Source organism: Zingiber officinale, chromosome 8B, assembly GCF_018446385.1.
Source record: "Zingiber officinale cultivar Zhangliang chromosome 8B, Zo_v1.1, whole genome shotgun sequence".
NCBI lineage: Eukaryota > Viridiplantae > Streptophyta > Magnoliopsida > Zingiberales > Zingiberaceae > Zingiber > Zingiber officinale.
This window is the reverse complement of record NC_056001.1, coordinates 25,962,533-25,983,141: the sequence shown is the minus strand read 5'-3', so window position 1 is coordinate 25,983,141 and position 20,609 is coordinate 25,962,533.

Genomic DNA, 20,609 nt, shown 5'->3' with positions numbered 1-20,609 from the left:
TTGTTGGTGCAGCGGGCCAGCAAGAGGGGAGGGGTGAATTGCCTGAAACAAAAAAAGATACCCTCCTCGTTCTTTCAACTCTTCTTAAAGTGCAATAACAATAATAAAATAAAAATGACAAAACTGAGGAAGAGACTCGGGATTGATTTAGTTACAACCTAGGTGGTTGTTAATCCAAGGCGGTTGCAAAGCTCACTAAGAATCTTCTTTCTCTGAAGGAGGAGAAGCCTTTTACACAAAATGAAAGCTCGAACAGTTGCTAGAAAGTTAATACAAGAGTTGATATCTTATTCTCTAGCTCCAGGGCCCTTTTTATAGCTCCTGGAAACTCTATCCACAGCTTGAGGGTGCCTCCCAGGGGTATGGAGAGCGCCTCCAGCGTGGCAGCAGCGGATAAGGTTTTATCCGCTATAACGACTAAAAAACTAGATCGAGGGCGCTCTCCATAAGCATGGAGGGCGCCTCCCATACTTTATGGAGGGCGCCCTCTATGCCTTAGGGAGGTCGCCCTCTATACCACATGGAGGGTGCCCTCTATACCACATGGAGGGCGCCCTCCACTTGTAGGGTATAAATTGCTCCAGCCTTCCTTTGGTTCTTCCGCTGCTCCGTTTGCTTGGATGATTGCGGCCAACCGAAATAGGGCCCACCCAAACCTAATTTCCGATCTTCTCCTCAACCAGGCTTCTGCTCCAACTTCTCGTCCCTCGAACGTCACGTACATTCTTCTCGTCCACCTGTGTACTTTTCCGCATCTCTTTCGTCTCTCGGATGCATCGAGCCCATCGATTCCCTTCCTGTGCCATCCTTCTCACAAGCTGCGTCTTCCGCTCGACTTCCTATGCTCCTAAGCTCCTGCACACTTAGACACAGAGATCAAAACCAAACAGGATCTAACATAACTTGGTTGATCACATCAAAACAACCACGGGGTTCAACAAAGGTCACTTGGTATGAGTCTTCATCTGATGGATCGAAAGCTGACAAACCAAAGTAAACTAGCTACCTCACACTGATGGCAACTAGAGGTAAATCAGATCAAGAAAAAGAATCTGAATGCAAGTCAAGCAACGAATCCGTTTCTATTTTAGACAAACTAACTAGGGTAACATTTAATTATATTATAAATTTTCTAAAAATTATTTCCTGTTTAAACAAGAAAATAACAAAAACTTAGAAACATACTAAACTCTTCCTTAAGGAAAATAACATCCTTAAGGAACAATTATGCTTGACCTCCTTAACTGACCAAGTTCAAAATAAAAATTAAACTCAAGCTAAAAATCTCGAGGAAGAAAATTCTATCTTGAAAAGTTAAGTTAAAGAGTTGAAGGAACAGTTAGAAAAGTTTACCTCTGGATCCAAGTATATAAACATGATACTTGGATCCCAAAGAGTTGTGTATAATAAATCCGGACTTGGATACAAGTCTAACTCTACATTTAAATCATTTGTAACCCTAACTCAAAATAAAAAAAAATAACTAAAGCTTATGTTCCAAAAGCGTGTCTAACCACGCAAGTAGGACTCAATCAATACTACGTACCAAAAATAAAATTCACTACCTAAATCAAAATAAACCAAATAACTCACTCTTAATCTCAAAAATTAAACCTTCAAAACTAAATTCAAACCTAAAGAATAAAATCAAATCAAATAAATTAAAATGTAAGCCTAAGTTAAATACAAAATTAATCTATACTCAAACTATAACCAAGTTTATTATAACTATAAAGCAAATCGACACAAACCTAAAACCTAAACTCAAACTTCAATAATTTAGGGGAGGCTCCAAATTAGTTGGCACCTCTTAAAATAATAAAGTTACTCGGTTGAGTAATTAGGACTAAGATAAATAGGGACAAATGTTTAACTTGATAGAAGGTACTTGTTGATGGGTGACTCATATTTAGATGAAGGTCAATGTGAGAGATTCCATGGAAGAAAAATCTGTTAAGATTTTTTGTAATAAAATTCTGTTATGATTTTATATAATAGAATTCTGTTACGATTTTCATAATAAAATTCTGTTGCGATTCTTCATAACAAAATTTTGTTACGATTTTACCAGGTCTGGAGTTTCTGTACTATTTATAGGAATCATTGTAAACTTATTGTACAATGATGAGAATCATTGAATGTGATTTTCTTGAGTAGAGAGAATTCTAATAAAGTTTCAGCCTTTTTGGTAGAGTCGGCATGCCGTCAAACCCTATAACTCTTCTTCTTCATCTTCTTCTCCTCTTTCCTTGTGTTTGCTCCTTTTGTGCATCTTTGTCTCATTTCTCCATGCGATCTCTTTCTCTCTTCCTCTTCTTCTACATTGGAAGTTGAGAGGTGTTGCCCCACCTCTTTGTGCAAGATTGGTATCAGAGTTATAGGTTTTGGTGGATTTCTTCAACATGTCGGGGATGAATTTTGTGAAGTTTTATATGGTGAATTCTGATGGAACCGAGAACTTCAAATTATGGAAAGAAGGGTCAAGGATTTGTTGGTGCAACAAGGCATGGTGAAGGTGCTAGGAGAAAGGAAACCAAAAAGTATGGAGAGAACATATTGCGAAGAACTTCAAGCGAAGGCAGTGATAACAATCAGGCTTTGTCTTAAAGATGATGTGATGTACGTTATCATGGATGAGGAGTCATCGGTGACAGTTTGGCAAAAATTAGAAAGCCGGTACCTGTCAAAGTCATTAACAAACAAGTTGTATCTCAAGCAGAAATTATTCTGACTTAAGATGATAGAAGGAACCGATCTAAATCAGCACATCAACGTATTCAACCAGATTATGAGTGATCTGAAGAGGGTTGATGTGAAGATCAAGACAAGATGCTGATGTTGTTGAATTCTCTACCTTCATTTTCTACGTACGAGAATTTGGTTACTACTTTAATATGGGGTAAGGAAACTCTCAAATTGGAGGAGATCACAGGTGTGTTGCTAGATTTTCACCAAAGGAAGAAAACAAGCGATGAAGTTTCTCAAGGAGAAGGACTAATGTAAACAACAACCAAGAGTGTGGTAGGAGCAAATCTCGACATGAATCGGGTAACAACAACAAGGCTCATTCTAAGTTGAAAAGGAAGAAGGTGATCACATGCTACTGTTGGACCCCGTGGTAGTTTTGATGTGATCAACCAAGTTGGTTAGGTCCTGCTTTGTGTTTGATCCCTGTGTCTGAGTGTGCAGGAGCTTAGGAGCACGGGAAGTCGAGCGGAAGACGCAGTTAGCGAGAAGGACGGCACGGGAAGGGAGCCGACGGGCTCGGTGCGTCCGAAGGATGAGAGAGCTGCGGAAGAGTACTCCGGCGGGCGTGAAGAGTGTGCACGGCGTTCGAGGGACGTTAAGCCGGGACGGAAGGCTACTCGAGGAGAAGGCTGGGAATTGGGTTTGGGTGAGCCCTATTTCGGTTGGCCGCAATCACTCAAAAGAACGGAGCTTCGAATGCCAAAGTGAAGAAGGAATGGAGTCAAAAGAGGCTAGAAATTACTGTAGCTTGAAGGCGCCTTAAACAAGCATTGAAGGTGCCTTGAACATTGAAGGCGCCTTCATTGCTTGTTGAAGGCGCCTTGAGCCAGGTCAGAATGACCGTTCGAGCACCGGATAGAATTCTATCCACTCACTGAGCTGGAGGCGCCTTGGACCTTGTTGGAGGCACCTTGGACCATCGGGATAGAATTTCCAAGAGCTATAAAAAGGCCCCTGGAGCTCGGAATTCAACAACAATTCAAGCAATCAATATGTAAGCAATTCCTAAGCAACTAGTGAGCTTCAAAAGTATAAAAGGCTTCTCCGCCTTCAGAGAAGGAGATTTTTCTTACTGCGCTCTTTTCTACTATCCTGGATTAACAACCTCCTTGGTTGTAACCAGGTTAAATCCCTAAGTCTTTTCTGTTCCTATTTCTTTTTCTGTTTCATTAATTTAGTTGCTGTTATTTTTATTGCTGATTTAATTCTGAGTTGAAATCCGAGCAGGGTAGTTTTTTTCTTGTTTTCAGCAATTCACCCCCCTCTTGCTGGTCTACGCTGCACCAACAATTGGTATCAAAGCCAGACCACTCAGAAGGACTAACCGCCGACTGACGCACAACAATCAAAACGATGGCCGGAGACAATGACTACCCACCTGCATTCGAAGGGGAGTTTGCTTCATGGAAGCAAAAGATAGAGGTATACCTTAACTCTGATTTTTCTATTTATTTTATAATGAAATCTGGTTATGAAGCACCAATGAAAGAAAACGGAGAAGAGCTCGAGAAATACCTTTGGAATGAGAAGCAACGTGACGAGTTTATGGCAAATGCATGGGCTGAATTTCATCTTCTAACCACAATACCAAACGAAGATCTCGACAAAGTTGGAGAGTACAAGAGCACAAAAGAACTTTGGGAAAAGTTCTTAAAACTCCACGAAGAACAAATTGAAGTTGAATCCGACTCCTCGATAGACATTGATCTGACGTCAGAAGACTCCGAAACTGAGGTAAGTGCCAAGATAGAACCAGCAATCGAACTCCATCTTGAAGACCTAGAATGCTCATCACAAATGAGCATTGATGAAGGGGGAGAAACATCAGAAGACGAAAACAACTCAACAGGGGGAGAATCAACCGCCGACAAGGTAAGTCAGGTATGATCTCCACCTCTTGGCAAATTAATTATTTCAATTGAAATATTGCCGAAAGGTTTTCGTGAATTATAAATTATTTCATCGAAAGAATATTTTAAATTAAAAACTGAAAAACTATTAAAGAATATTGAGTTAAAAGACACAATTTGTCAATTAAAACTAACAATGGAAAATGTATAATTTTTTGCATGCTCAATATTTTTTGCCATAATTCTAAAAAACTCTGAATTAAGAACTTATGAGAAGTTAAAATGGAAATTTAAAAAACATAATATTTGATCTTAGTTGAAATATTAGACTTAGCGTTTTCAGAGAAGAAAATTAAACAGTAAATTTCTTTATAAAGCTTTGTCAAGGAAGTGGTTGTTGCTCCAATAACCAAGAAGGCCTAGTGCCTCGCCACAACCTGGAAGCTGAAATATTGAAATGAAAGGTTTAATTAACTTTCTGAAAAAGCATTTAAAAGTTAGAATTAAATAATGCTTTGAAAGTTTGATCAAACATTTTTGAAAATTTTGTTTATAAATTCATTGGTAAGAATATTTTTCTGAAAAGTTCTGTTTGAAAATTCATTTACTTAGAATTTTTTTTAAGTTCCCTCTAATTAGGACCCCATTTTTGCTGTGATCAAAGGGGGAGAGAAAAGTACAAGTTTAGGGGGAGTTAGGAAAATTAAAATTTTATCTATTTTTCTCTAAACTGTGTTGCAATTTTACTTATTGCAAATTTAAGCTTAATTATGTTAGTTTAGTAATTTTCTTTAAAATTACTATTTATGTCTATTTTAACCCTAACTTGAACTTGGGTTGATGCACATCAAAAAGGGAGAGATTGTTGGACCCCGTGGTAGTTATGATGTGATCAACCAAGTTGGTTAGGTCCTGCTTTGTGTTTGATCCCTGTGTCTGAGTGTGCAGGAGCTTAGGAGCACATGAAGTCGAGCGGAAGACGCAGCTAGCGAGAAGGACGGCACGGGAAGGGAGCCGACGGGCTCGGTGCGTCCGAAGGACGAGAGAGCTGCGGAAGAGTACTCCGGTGGGCGTGAAGAGCGTGCGCGACGTTCGAGGGACGTTAAGCCGGGACAGAAGGCTACTCGAGGAGAAGGCCGAGAATTGGATTTGGGTGAGCCCTATTCTGGTTGGCCGCAATCACCCAAAAGAACGGAGCTTCGGAAGCCAAAGCGAAGAAGAAATGGAGTCAAAAGAGGCTGGAAATTACTGTAGCAGGAAGTTACTGTAGCTTGAAGGCACCTTAAACAAGCATTGAAGGCGCCTTGAACATTGAAGGCGCCTTCATTGCTTGTTGAAGGCGCCTTGAGCCAGGTCAGAATGACCGTTCGAGCACCGGATAGAATTCTATCCACTCACTGAGCTGGAGGCGCCTTGGACCTTGTTGGAGGCGCCTTGGACCATCGGGATAGAATTTTCAGGAGCTATAAAAAGGCCCCTGGAGCTAGGAATTCAACAACAATTCAAGCAATCAATCTGTAAGCAATTCCTAAGCAACTAGTGAGCTTCTAAAGTATAAAAGGCTTCTCCGCCTTCAGAGAAGGAGATTTTTCTTACTGCGCTCTTTTCTACTGTCCTGGATTAACAACCTCCTTGGTTGTAACCAGGTTAAATCCCTGAGTCTTTTCTGTTCCTATTTCTTTTTCTGTTTCATTAATTTAGTTGCTGTTATTTTTATTGTAGATTTAATTCTGAGTTGAAATCCGAGGAGGGTAGTTTTTTTCTTGTTTTCAGCAATTCACCCCCCTCTTGTCGGTCTACGCTGCACCAACAGCTACAAGTATGGAGACAAAGGCCATATGAAGAGAGATTGTCCAGAGATAAAGAAACATGTTGCAGAAAACAAAGGTAGTTCAGTAAAATATGTAAATATAGTTAAATAGGAAAATTCATAGAGCGGTGATGGAGATATGCTATTAGTTATGTTGAGTTTGAAGCAGCTGACGGATGCATGGATTTTAGACTCTGCATGTTCAGATCACATGACTCCAAAAAAGGATTGGTTTCACACCTATTGGATATTGGATAGAGTTCAGTGTTGATGGGAAATGATGCGTCATGTAAAGTTATCGGCATAGAAAATGTCAGAATCAAGATGTTTGATGGTGTGATTAGAAACCCTATGTGATGTCAGATATATAGCAAAGTTAAGGAAGAACTTGATCTCGCTAGGCACACTATGGTATTGATTGTAGTTATAAATCAATGAGAGGGGTGATAAAAGTCAGAAAGGGAGCTCTGATGGTAATGAAAGGACAAAAGCTAGCAGGGAACATCTATAAGTTGATAGAGACTATAGTTGTATGTGGAGTCTCCTTGGTGGAGTATGAATCAGACAGTATTGTCTTGTGACATATACGGCTAGGGCATATGGGTGAACATGGGATGCTAGAATATCATAAGAGAGATTTGTTGAAAAGTATCAAGACGTGCAAGCTTAAATTCTATAAATTCTGTGTTCTTAGAAAACAAAGCAAAGATGTGAAGATGACATTTCTTCATGGAAATTTAGAGGAGCGGATTTTTATGTCACAACTTGAGGGATTTAATTAGTCCAGACAAGAGCGGTTGGTTTAGGAGTTGAAGAAATCACTCTATAGATTGAAACAATCTCCTAGGTAATGGTACAAACGTTTTGATTCATACATGATTCAAAATGGATATAAGAGATGTGAGTATGATTGTTGCATATATGTGAAGAGCCTTGAAGATGGGAATTTGGCATGAAAGATTTAGGAGAGGCCAAAAGATTCTTGGGATGGAGATTCACAGGGATAGAGCTGTAGGGAGATTATGGTTGTCTCAATGTAGCTATATGGAGAAGGTGTTGGATAGGTTTAACATAAAGAATGCAAATTCGGTGAGCACACCCCTAGTGCATCACTTCAAGTTATCCAGTACACAGTGTCTGAAGATGAATGACAAAATACAAGAAATGTCAAAGGTTCCTTTTGTCAGTGCAGTTGGTTGTCTGATGTATGTCATGGTTTGCACAAGACCAGATTTGGCACAAACAATGAGTATGGTGAGCAAGTTTCTCTCAAATCCTAGTCGTCAACATTGGGATGAGGTGAAGTAGATTTTCAGATACTTGAGAAATACAACTGATTATGACATTATATTCAGTAGACAATCGAAAGATCCTTTAGTTACTGGGTACGTAGATGCAAACTATGCAGGAGATTTAGATGACAAGAAGACTTTGTTGGATCGAGACGCGCTAGAGGGGGGGTGAATAGCGCTCGTGGATAAAATCGTTCTATTATCGGAATCGTAAAAACTATCGGAGAAGTAACGCAGCGGAAAGTAAACAAACACACAGAAAGACAAGAGAATTTACTTCGTTCGGAGCCTGTGACGACTCCTACTCGAAGGCCCGCGATCCTTGATCGCTTTCCGTGGGCAACAACTATAAGCTCGACAAGAGTACAAGTATTACAGTTAAGTATAATGAAAAAGTACAGTTATACCGACGACAATATCGTAATCTGAAGATTTCGGAGCTCCGGGTCATCGGTGTCTCGTAGCAGCACTTCGGGATCGTCTCGTGAGCAGCTTGTAGCAGAAAGATTGCTTGGAAGTTATTTTTTAGAGCTGCTGGTCGAAACCCCTTATAAAGGGTGTTCAAGGCGCCTTGAACAGCCGAGTCAGCCGCGGAGATGAGGAGCGAACTGGTCGAATCTTATCACAGACTCAAGGCGCCTTCCACTGTTCACAGGGCGCCTTCATCTGTTCAAGGCGCCTTCCACTGTTCATCAAGGCGCCTTGAACAGCTTCTCGCAGCCAGCTCCAGCCTTGCATCCGAGGCGCCTCCAAGCTCCATGGAGGCGCCTTGGACACTGTTCATCCGAGGCTTTAAGTTGCTCCTTTGCACCTGCAAGATACGTTAGTCCCAAACACTACCCTGCAGCACAAAGTTAGCACATAATACAACAAATATTATAAATGAAGTATTAACAGTCTCCGGACTGTCCGAGTCTGACTTCAGGTTTCCTACCGGAAACCCTAGGTCGACCCGACGCCTACTGTTCCCTCTACGGGGAACGCGTCCTCACCTACTCCACTCAGGAGATTTACCTGTTGCCAGTACGATCCTCCAGATTGACTGGACTTTTGCTCAGCACTCGACGCTTCCGGACTTTCTGCTGGACATCCGCTTCCCGGCTAGTCCAGACTTTCACCTGGTTCGCGACACCAGGACTTTCCACCTAGGGTTACCACCCCCTAGGACTTTTGCCTGAAGCCATCGACCTGCCAAGACTTTCCGCATAGGGTTACCACCCCCTATGACCTAGGGTTACCACCCCCTAGGGTTTTCACCTGCCTAACCGCAGCTAGGACTTTTGCCTAAGTATCACTTAGGACTTTCCTGCAAGCTCCATGAACTTTGTTAGATAACACCACCACTTAACTTTGAGCCCTTTGCCATAATCAAAACTCAGGTTCGATCATCTGGTGCTCACTGCACCAACAGACTTATCTATTGGAAATCTATGATACAATATATTGTTGTATTGTCTACTATGGAGTCGGAGTACATGGCAGTAGTTGAAGCAGCGAAGAAAGTTTTATAGCTTACACGGTTAGTCAGAGAATTGGGCGTTCAGCAAGGTGGAGTTAAGTTATTATACAATAGTTAGAGTGTTATCTATTTGGTGAAGAATAAGGTGTATCATATGAGAACCAAGCACATTGATATGAGGTTTTACAAGATCATAAAGTTGATTGCTTCTAGGAAAATTTAACTTGAGAAGGTTCACACTGCAGACAATGCTGCAGACATGTTAACAAAGTCAGTTTCCACAGAGAAGTTCAAGCATTGTTTGTGTTGGTCCCTTTGGAGGCCGGAAAGAGGGGAGGGGTGAATTTTCCTAAAAAAAATAAACCAACCCTTTCTCGGACTATCAACTAAATAAATAACACTTGTAATAAAAAAAAGAGACTAATTAAAAGAAAGCAGACACAAAGGAGTTACTTGGTTTGCAATCAGAAGATTGCTAATCCAAGGAGAATATGACGCATTATTTGAAGATCTCCTTCGGGCGGAGTAGCCTCTTACAACGTTAACAGCATAGAAGAAAGTATAGCATAGAGAAATGGATTACAAGTACATTGTCTAACTGTGAAAATCAGTGCTATATTTATAGCACTGTTCGGGGCGCCTAGAAGGGTTCCGGGCACCCTAGGGTGGATAGAATTCTATCCCTGATGTGTCGGTCAGCGTCCACATCATCGCAGATAAAATTTGGGTTCCGGGCGCCCAGACCACATAAGTCAACCGAGTTGACTTTTTGCGGTCCGGCTCCTCTACTCTGGTTCAGCTCGTCTCGGTCTGGGTCTTCCGCTCCGGCTCAGTTAGCTTGGGTGATCTCGGCCATCCGGAATAGAGCTCACCCGAACCCAAGTTCCGGCCTTCTCCTCGAGCAGCCTCCCTCCCCGGTTTCTCGTCCCTCGAACGTCGCATACGTTCTTCTCGTCCACCGGTGTGCTCTTCCACGGTACCTCGTCTCTCAGACGCACCGAGCCCGTCGGCTCTCTCCCCGTACCGTCCTTCTTGCTAGTCACGTCTTCCACTCGACTTCTTGTACTCCTAAGCTCCTGTACACTTAGATACACGGGTTAAAATAAACAGGATCTAACTTAACTTGTTTGATCACATCAAAACACCTTGAGGTTCCAACAATCTCCCATTTTTTGATGTGAGCAACCCAAGTTAAGATAGGGTAAAACAAACATAATGTAAAGACAAATAATTTTGCAAATAAGATTTTTCAGGCAGAAATTTTTTTGATTATACCTCCCCCTAGACTTAACATTCTTCTCCCCCTTTGATCACATAAAAAATGGGATTCCAAGTCTAAGGTTAACATTTAAATAAAATTTGCAATAAGTTAGAAAATTTTGAAGTTTTTAAAAAAAATCTAAGTGAGAAACTTTTTAGGCAGAAAAAAATATCTAAGTAAAAAATTAAATTTTCTAAGTTAAAAATAAAATTTTGTGCAATGGAATAAATAACTCAAAAAAAAATTTTAACAGAAATAATTTTAGATATCAAATTTTTCTAAATGAAATTTTAATAATAATTTTATAAAGTGTTAGGTATTTGCAAGAATTTCTAAGTAAGAAAATTTTAATAAAATACTTCTAAGTTAAAAGAAAATTGAGAAATTTTTCTAAGTTTATGCAAACACAAGTATTTTTGTGAATTTTCTATAAACAAATTGAGTAACCCTTTAAAGCATTATTTAATTTTAATTTAATACTTTTCAGTTAGTCAATTAAACTTTTATTTCGATATTTAGCTTCCAGGCAGTGGCGAGGCACTAGTCCTTCTTGGTCATTGGAGCAACAACCACTTTCTAGACAAATCCTCATAAAGAAATTGAATGTTTAATTTTCTTGCTGAAAGTGCTAAGTCTAATTTTCCTTTTAAATTAAATAAGTTTTCAGAACCCAATAGAGATTCCTACCTACATAATCAGGTATTTTCTAGGTACATAAGCTTTTGATATTTTTCTAATCTGACTTTTGTGAAACCTATTGTACCAGTTTAATCCTCTATAATTTCTAAAAGTAGAAATATTTGAACATGTAGAATTTTTTATGTTTTCTATTTCTTCTTTTAATTTTTCATTTTCAAGTTTTACTTTGTCAAAATCTTCTATCAAACATGATTTTTCTAAAACTCTTTTTATTTCTGAGTTTTTATTTTTTTTTAATTTATTAATTTTACTTTTTAATTTGTATATGGATTTTGCCATAGACTTAATGTCAAAATAAAGCTGATCAGGAGGTAAGAGGCATACCTCACTTACCATATCAGACTTGAAGCATGACTCTCCCCCTGCTTCGCTGCATTCATCTGAAGTCTCTCCCCCTTCATCGATGCTGGCTTCTGATGTACTTTGCCCTTCATAGCTCGCCATCAGTGCTAGTCTGGCATATTCTTGTATTTCAGATTCAAATGATGAAGTGTCGTCCCAAGTAGCTTTTAAGTTCTTGTGCTCCTTGGGTATCTTGACTTTATCCTTCTTGAGTTCTGGGCAATCCTCTTTTAAGTGTCATTCCTTTTGACACTGGTAGCAAAGAACCCTTCTTCTATTTCTTGAATTTTTCTTATCCTGCATTTCTTTAAATTTATTAGATCTAAAGAACTTTTTGAAATTTCTTACCATATAAGCTTCTTGATCTTCTTCTGAATCTGACTCGGGTTCATCCTTCTTGGTTGCATTTAGTGCCATAATCTGGCATGAGTCTTTTGATGTCCCTGCACATCTGGTTTAATGTAATTCAAGAGTAGAAAATAATTCCTCTAAGGAACTTACCTCCAGGTCCTTTGAGATGTAGTAGGCATCGATGATAGGCATCGATGATTGAGGTCCATTCTGGAGTTCTAGGAAAGGCGTTGAGTGCGTAACGTATGGTGTCCCGATTAGTTACCGTTTCACTGAGGTTCTCGAGTCCGGTAATTAACTCTTTTACCTTTGCGTGTAGATCGGCTACTTTCTCACCTTTTTTCCAAACGGATGTTCGTCAGTTTATTCCGAAGTATATCTCTTCTTGCGAGCTTGGCTTCAGATGTGCCTTCATGGAGTTCTAGGAATTTTTCCCAGAGTTCTTTGGCCGACGAGTAGCTTCCGATGCGGTTGACTTCTTGAGGCGAAAGAACGCTCAACAAGTGATATTCCGATCGGTTGTTTGCTACTGAATCATTTTGCTCCTTCTTCGTCCAAAGACTCTCTTCTTTTTCCTCTCCATTTTGATTCGTAGGAGCTACAAAACCATATTTTATCATTAAATGAATTTCAAAATTGGTTCTCAAAAATACCTCCATACGACGTTTCTAGTGTGCGAAGTCTCCCTCAAATTTTGGTGGAACGATGCTTGGTCCGACCATTGGTTGCTTTGCTTCGGTCGGCGGTTAGTCCTTCTGAAGTATCCTCGTTCTGATACCACTTGTTGGTCCCTTTGGAGACCAGCAAGAGGGGAGGGGTGAATTGCCCTAAGAAAAATAAACCAACCCTTTCTCGGACTATCAACTAAATAAAGAACACTTGTAATAAAAAAAAGACTAATTAAAAGAAAGCAGACACAAAGGAGTTACTTGGTTTGTAATCAGAAGATTGCTAATCCAAGGAGAATATGGCGCACTATCTGAAGATCTCCTTCGGGTGGAGTAGCCTCTTACGGCATTAACAACACAGAAGAAAGTATAGCACAGAGAAATGGATTACAAGTGAATTGTCTAACTGTGAAAATCAGTACTATATTTATAGCACTGTTCAGGGCGCTTGGAAGGGTTCCGGGTGCCCTGGGAGGGATAGAATTCTATCCCTGGTGAGTCGGTCAACGTCCACATCATCACAGATAAAATTTGGGTTCCGAGCACCCGAAACACATTAAAGGCTCCGGGCGCCCGGACCACATAAGTCAACCGAGTTAACTTTTTACCGTCCGGTTCCTCTGCTCCAGTTCAGTTCGTCTCGGTCTGGGTCTTCCGCTCTGGCTCAATTAGCTTGGGTGATCTCAGCCATCTGGAATAGGGCTCACCCGAACCCAAGTTCCAACCTTCTCCTCGAGTAGCCTTCCTCCCCGATTTCTTGTCCCTGGAACGTCGCATACGTTCTTCTCGTCCACCGATGTACTCTTCCGCAGCACCTCGTCCCTCGGATGCACCAAGCCCGTCGGCTCTCTCCTCATGCCGTCCTTCTCACTAGCCGCATCTTCCGCTCGACTTCTTGTGCTCCTAAGCTCCTGCACACTTAGACACAAGGATTAAATCAAATAGGACCTAACTTAACTTGTTTGATCACATCAAAACACCTTGGGGTTCCAACAGCTTGAACTTGATCCATATCTCTAGATGCTAGAGGAAGGAAGCTTAGACCTAGAGATCCATCTGGAGTTTTGTTCAAATATTCGTGTTATTCGAAGGGGTAAATATTTGCCAAGGTGGAGATTGTTGATAGGTGGCTCATATTTAGATGAAGGTCAATAAGAGGGATGTCATGGAAGAAAAATATGTTAATTTTTTTCGTAATAAAATTTTGTTACAATTTTATATAATAGAATTCTATTACAGTTTTTCATAACAAAATTCTGTTGTGATTCTTCATAACAAAATTCTATTATGATTTTACCAAGTCTAAAATCTATGTATTATTTATAGGGGTCATTGTAAACATATTGTACAATCATAAGAATCATTAAATATGATTCTCTAGGGGAGAGAGAATTCTAATAAAGCTTTGGCCTTTTTTGTGGAGTCAGCATGCCGTTGAATCACGATAATTCTTCTTCTTCCTCTTTGATATGGGTTATAATAGGTCAGCCTGTCGGAGGATGTGGAGGCAACGGTTGAGAGAGAAAGGTGAGGCCTATAGCTGGATGAATGTATGATTAATAGGATAATGGCCGACCAAATAAAAAGTTTTTCATAGGCGCTCGGTTAGACGACATGACCAAGATTAGAAGTACTTAGCCTTATGAAAACTTTTAAGTATTACCGGCCGAGTGAAGGGAGAGCAAGCACCAGTGTACTTATATGCACTTGATCGGACAAAGGCCGACCGAGCTTAAAGGCACTTAGCTTTATATAGCTTTTAGTATATTGTCGGTCGAGTGGAAGCCCCAATGTGCTTATATGCGCTTGGCCAGACAAAGCCTGACCGAGCATAAGAACACTTAGCCTTATACAGCTTTCAATATATTACCAGCTAAGTAAAAGTCGAGCGAGTACTAATGTGCTTATATGCTCTCGATCGGACAAAGTTTGACCGATGTTAAAGGCACTTAGCCTTATACAACTTTTAGTATATTACCGGCCGAGTGAAGGTCGAGCGAGCACTAATGTGCTTATATGCGCTCGGCCGGATAAAGCCCGACTGAGCGTAAAGGCACTTAGCCTTATGCAGCTTTCAGTATATTGTCGATCGAGTGAAAGCCGAGTGAGTACCAATGTGCTTGTATATGCTCGGCCGAACAAAGCCCGACTGAGTATAAGGGCACTTAGTCTTATACAGCTTTTAGTATATTACCGGCCGAGTGAAGACCGAGGAAGCATTAATGTGCATATATACGCTCGGCTGGGCAAAGCTCAACCGAGCTTAAAGGCACTCAGCCTTATAAAGCTTATAATACATTCTTGGCCAAAACATGCTTAGCAGAAGATATTCTCAATATATATACATAACCGGCTTGATTGACCGATCGAAATATGCTTAACAGAAGGTATTCTCAATATATACATGATCACTTGATTGACAGGCCGAAACATACTTAACAGAAAGTATTCTCAATATATACACGACCGACTTGAATGACCGGCCAAAATATGCCTAACTGAAGGTATTCTCAATATATATATGACCGACTTAAATGACCGACCAAGATATGTTTAACAGAAGAGGGCATACAAGTAGTGAACAGCTTTATGACAGCTTGGTGAATTTGGCGGGAAACATTCTCTAGAAGATCTTTTAGTTATAAGGACATGTTCCTATTTATATTTCATCAGGAATATGAGTCATAAATGACAAAAGAGGTACATCTGGGGTACAAAAAAATATTCCTTAAAGGATTATTGCATGAAGCCTAAAGTGTGACTTCATCTCCTAACAAACTCTAACAAACCGGGGACTACCCCATGCCTACGGAGGTTATATGAGGTAGTATAAAAAGGGGGATCCTCTCCGTTGGCAAGGTATGCAATTCTAGCATCCAAAACTCTCTTCTGAGTACTTTCATTACTGTACTTCTTCTTCTTCTTCTTCCACCTTCAAGAGAGGAACTGACTTGAGCGTCAAAGGGCCTAGCCAGGGATCCCCACCTCGATCTTAAGTCACTAACATTTTGTTGGCTCATCTCACTGTGTGTAGGATCATTGAGGAGCTTTTCCAGATCCCCAAGAGTGCGTCTTCCTTGGAACCACCGTTCACCGAAGCCAATGCACCACCTCACAGATTTCAGATAGGATCAAATTTGGCACCGTCTGTGGGATTCTTCACTTGAATCTGAAGTTACGAGATAGAAGAGCCTGGAAAACTTAACACCATAACCATGATGCAAGAATATTTGGAGTTTCTCATCAACGCTAGAGTGCAGAAACTAGTGCAACAACAACAACAAGTCAATACTGGTGGTACATTACCTGTGGCTCCAAATCTAGCGATATCAACAACTGCTTAACCAAGGGAGAGAAGAGGTGAGGAGGAGGATCCTGCTTGCTTGCTTCCTACTCCTCTCTCCCCAACCTGACGTCCTCGAGTATTTCTTCGCACACCTTTTGAACAAGGAGGACGAAGGGAAGTTCCCCATGAATCTTCTAGAGAAGCGCCTATGCGGGATAAACGCAAAGGGAAGATTGTAGCCAACGATAGTTCTCCTGAGAGGATCGTCACTCCATTCCCTTAACGAGTGTTGGATGATCCTCTGCCAAAGCATTATCAAAACTTAAATATCAGAGAATATTCTAGATCAACCGATCCAGAAGATCATCTTCTTAAATTTGAGAATACTGCTCTCCTACATTAATTTACTGACGGTTTCAAATGACGGATGCTCCTTACTACCTTTGGAGGAGCAGCTCAGAGGTGGTTTAAACGGCTACCAGATAATTCTATTCATTGCTTCAAGGATTTCTGCAAGGTATTTATTCATCATTTTTCTAGTAACTGCGATATCACAAGACCCCCTGGAGTCTCTTTTCAATTAAACAGAGACCGAAAGAATCTATGCGAGCCTATATTAAGAGGTTCAATTAGGTAGCCATACATGTACCTACGGCTACCACCGAGATCTTGGTAAGCGCCTTTTCTCAAGGGCTTAATGATAATGATTTCTTTAAGGATTTGGTCAGAAACCCTCTGACCAATTTTGATTTATTGATTGAGTGAGCGACTAAGTTTATTAATGTGGAAGATGTCTAAGACGCTCGAAGGAAGGAAGTTGTCACTCCCACTCTCGCTCCAAATGTGGATCGTTCGGTGGTGTCTACTCAGCCACCCAGAGGGCCTCGCGCAGTTCCTCCATAATGACATCCTAAACCGTGACCTCAAGCTGTATAACATGTGGGGGTTCCTCAATAGATCCCATAAAGATGGTGCATATATCATCATATGAATGCTCATAGTACAGAAAATTGTTATAGTCTGAGGAATCATCAAGCTCGTAATCCTCGATATCAGCAACATTCTCCAGCCCCAAACCGCTGACAATATCTGAGGTAAAATAGTCTACTCAAGCTGGCGTATCGGACGGTTGAATTATAGACAAGAGTTTTGCCACTCCCGGCCGAGCAAGCTCAAGCACTCGGTTAGGCGCAACAAGAAACAACATCAGTTCGACAAGAAGAAAATCACAATAATGCTCCCCGAGGTAATATTAATATGATAACTGGAGGACCGACAGATGATGATTCTAACTGGGCGAGGAAATCACATTCCTAGCGATTGGAGATTCATGTTGTAGGGTGTAGCGCATAAAAGACGGCTGGGCCAGAAATTAGTTTTGGACCCAATAATCTGAAGGGGTAGAAGTACCCCCATGATGATGCATTAATAATTAAGGTTGTTATAGCCAATTATAACATTTCTCGTACCTTTATTGATACTAGTAGTTTAGTTAATATTATTTTCAAACAAGCTTTTGATCAATTATAGATAGATCCGAGTGAGTTGTAGCCCATGGTAACTCCTCTATACAGGTTCACTGGAAATGAAGTTCAACCATTGGGTCAGATAAAATTGACTATATCTTTGGGAGAAGAGCCCTTAATGAGGATACGCCGGTCGTATTTCATGGTGGTAGACGCGTCCTCTGCATATAATGTTATCCTGGGTTGACCGACCTTAAATGAATTTCGGGCCGTTGTTTCTACTTTTTGCTAGAAGATTAAATTTCCTGTGGATAATCAAGTAGGGGAGGTAAAAGGAGATCAATTGATAGCGCGCAAGTGCTACGTGGAAATAATCAAGGTGGAGGCTAATGCTGCACAAAAAATCCAAAGAATGAAAGTTAATACTACTTAGGAAGGGCCACCTGCCCTGGTGTATGAAGAAAAAGAGGAGGTGTAGATTCAAATTGGTCAGCCAAAAGCTATTACTCATGTAGCATTGGATCTGGAGCCGGAATTGAAAGCCAAGCTGATACAATGTCTAATATGCATTAATGATGTGTTCACCTGGACACCCAAGGAAGTAACAGGAGTGCCTCCTATAGTCAAGGAGCACGCGCTTCATGTGTATCCTGATGCCTGACGAGTCAAATAGAGGAAGCGGGATTTCAAAGATGATCAAAATAAAATCATCAAGGAAGAGGTGGATAAATTACTAAAAGTTGGTTATATTCGAGAGGTGTAATTCCCTAGTTGGTTGGTCAATGTTGTCCTGGTCTCTAAGCCTGGAAATAAATGGCAAGTGTGCATAGACTTCCGGGATCTTAATAAAGCTTGCCCATAGGATTATTATCCCTTGCCTCACATCGATCGGGTGGTGGATTCTACTGCTGGATGCGAGTTTATATGTATGCTGGATGCTTATCAGGGATATCATCAAGTCTCGCTTGCTAAGGAAGATCAAGAAAAGGTTAGTTTTATAACTGTCGAAGGTACTTATTGCTATAATGTTATGCCTTTTGGACTAAAGAATGCAGGAGCTACTTATCAAAGGCTCATGAATAAAGTTTTTCAAAAGTAGATCGGGAGAAATATGAAAGTTTATGTGAATAATATCCTTATCAAATCTCTGAGAGCCTCGGATTTATGTGCGGACATAAAAGAAACCTGCAGAACTCTGAGACGATATGGACTTAAGCTCAACCCTTGTAAGTGTTTATTTGGATCTAAAAGTGAAAATTTTTTTGGGTACATGGTAACCGAACGGGGAATAGAAGCCAATCCAGCAAAGTACGGGCGCTTTAAGATATGATTCCACTGCGCAACATGAAGGAAGCATAGCGGTTGACCGGTCGGATCACTCCTCTATCGCGCTTTATTTCTTGATCGACCGATCGAAGTCTTTCTTTCTTCAAGATACTTCACCAAACTACTAAATTCCAATGGGATGAAGATTGTGATAAAGCGTTTGAAGAGTTAAAAAATTATTTGTCTACTCTGCATGTATTAGCTAAATCCATAGTAGGGGAGACTTTGTGGGTTTATCTGTCAGCAAATAAGCATGCTGTTGACTCGGTTTTGGTGAGACAAGAGGGGAAAGAATGGCAGCCTGTGTATTTCTTAAGTCACTTATTAAAAGGAGTTGAGTGCCACTATACTACACTCGAGAAATTGGCTTACGGATTGATTCTAGCTGCTCGGATATTAGGCCCTTACTTCTTATCACATCCAATTATAGTACTAACTAATAGTACTTTAGGTTGAGTACTCATTAACCCGAAAGCGTCTAGGTGATTGATTAAATGGACAACTGAAATTAGTGAATATGACATACAGTATCAACCTAGAGCAGCAATCAAGGCCCAAGCCTTAACCGATTTTATAACAGAAATACAAGATCCAGAAGAAGCGGAGACTTGGAAAATATATGTTGATGAGTCTTCTACTCAGCAAGGCAGTGGAATAGAAATTCTTCTTATATCACCAAGGGAAGATCGAATGTAATTATTCGTTTAGCTAAATTACAGAGCTACTAATAATGAGGTAGAATATGAGACATTAATAGCAGGACTACAAGCTGCAAGGCACATAGGGGCCACTTGAATTTTGATCTATTCTAATTCCCAATTAACAACATAGCAATTAACAGGCAATTTTGAGATCAGTAATAAGCTACTCAAATTATATGCAGAGGCATTTGATAAGTTGAAGACTGGATTCCAAAAAGTAAGTATACAGAAGATCGCCCGACCGAATAATCAGGTAGCAGATGAGTTAGCTAAATTGACTTCCTCCATAATACCTTGGAACTTAGATAGACCTGTGGAACAAACAGTGTTGGTGTTTTGTATTAAACGACAGGTTGATATGGAGATACAAGGTGATTGGAGGGCATCAATCATTATATTCTTATAGCAAGGTATCTTGCCAGCTAATAGAGAATAAGCACGTGTATTTAAGAAAAGAGGTAGTCAATATACCATGGTGGGGGATCAGTTATATAAAAGGGCCTTTTCTAGTCCCCTACTTAAGTGTATTGGACAGATGATATGCAATATATTCTACATGAAGTGCATCAAGGTTCTTGTGGTAGTCATGTGGGGGGACGATCTCTTGCCATAAAAATATTATTAGCTGGATATTTTTGGTCTACTTTACAAGCGGATGCGGCTCAGCTTGTAAGAACATTCTTATCCTGTCAGAAGCATCAGAATATTCCTCATCACCCCACTGAATTATTGAAGACTTTCATTGTATCGTGTCCCTTTGATCAATAGAGGATGGATATAGTGAGATTATTGCCTATTGCACCTGCTCAGAGAAGGTTTTTATTAGTAGCTATGGATTATTTTTCAAAATGGGTGGAGGCGGAGCCATTGGCCAGAATTACTGAACAAGTAGTCATCAAGTTCCTATGGCATCATATTATATATAGATTTGGAATTCTACATAAATTAATCTTTGATAATGGAAGATAATTCCAAGGTAAGGGTGCTTGGAATATGGTATTGCACAGGCTTTCACCTCTGTGGCATATCCACAAAGCAATGGTCAAACTGAAGTAACTAATAGAGAGATTATCAAAGGGCTCAAAACTAAATTGGATCATGTTGATGGTCGCTGGGTAGATGAATTACCTAGTATATTACGTGTTAGTATTAGCCCTAGTTCCAATTATAAGATGATTGTAAAGGGCTTAATTTTGTATCATAATTCATTATTAATAAAAGGTAAAGTTGGTTATTATATTTGTTTCAATTCAGTGCCGATAGAATAAGTATAATAATGTCCTTGGGTAGTAGGTTCTTATCTGCAGCATATCAATTGGTTGAATTGATAGTGAGATATTGTAGATATAC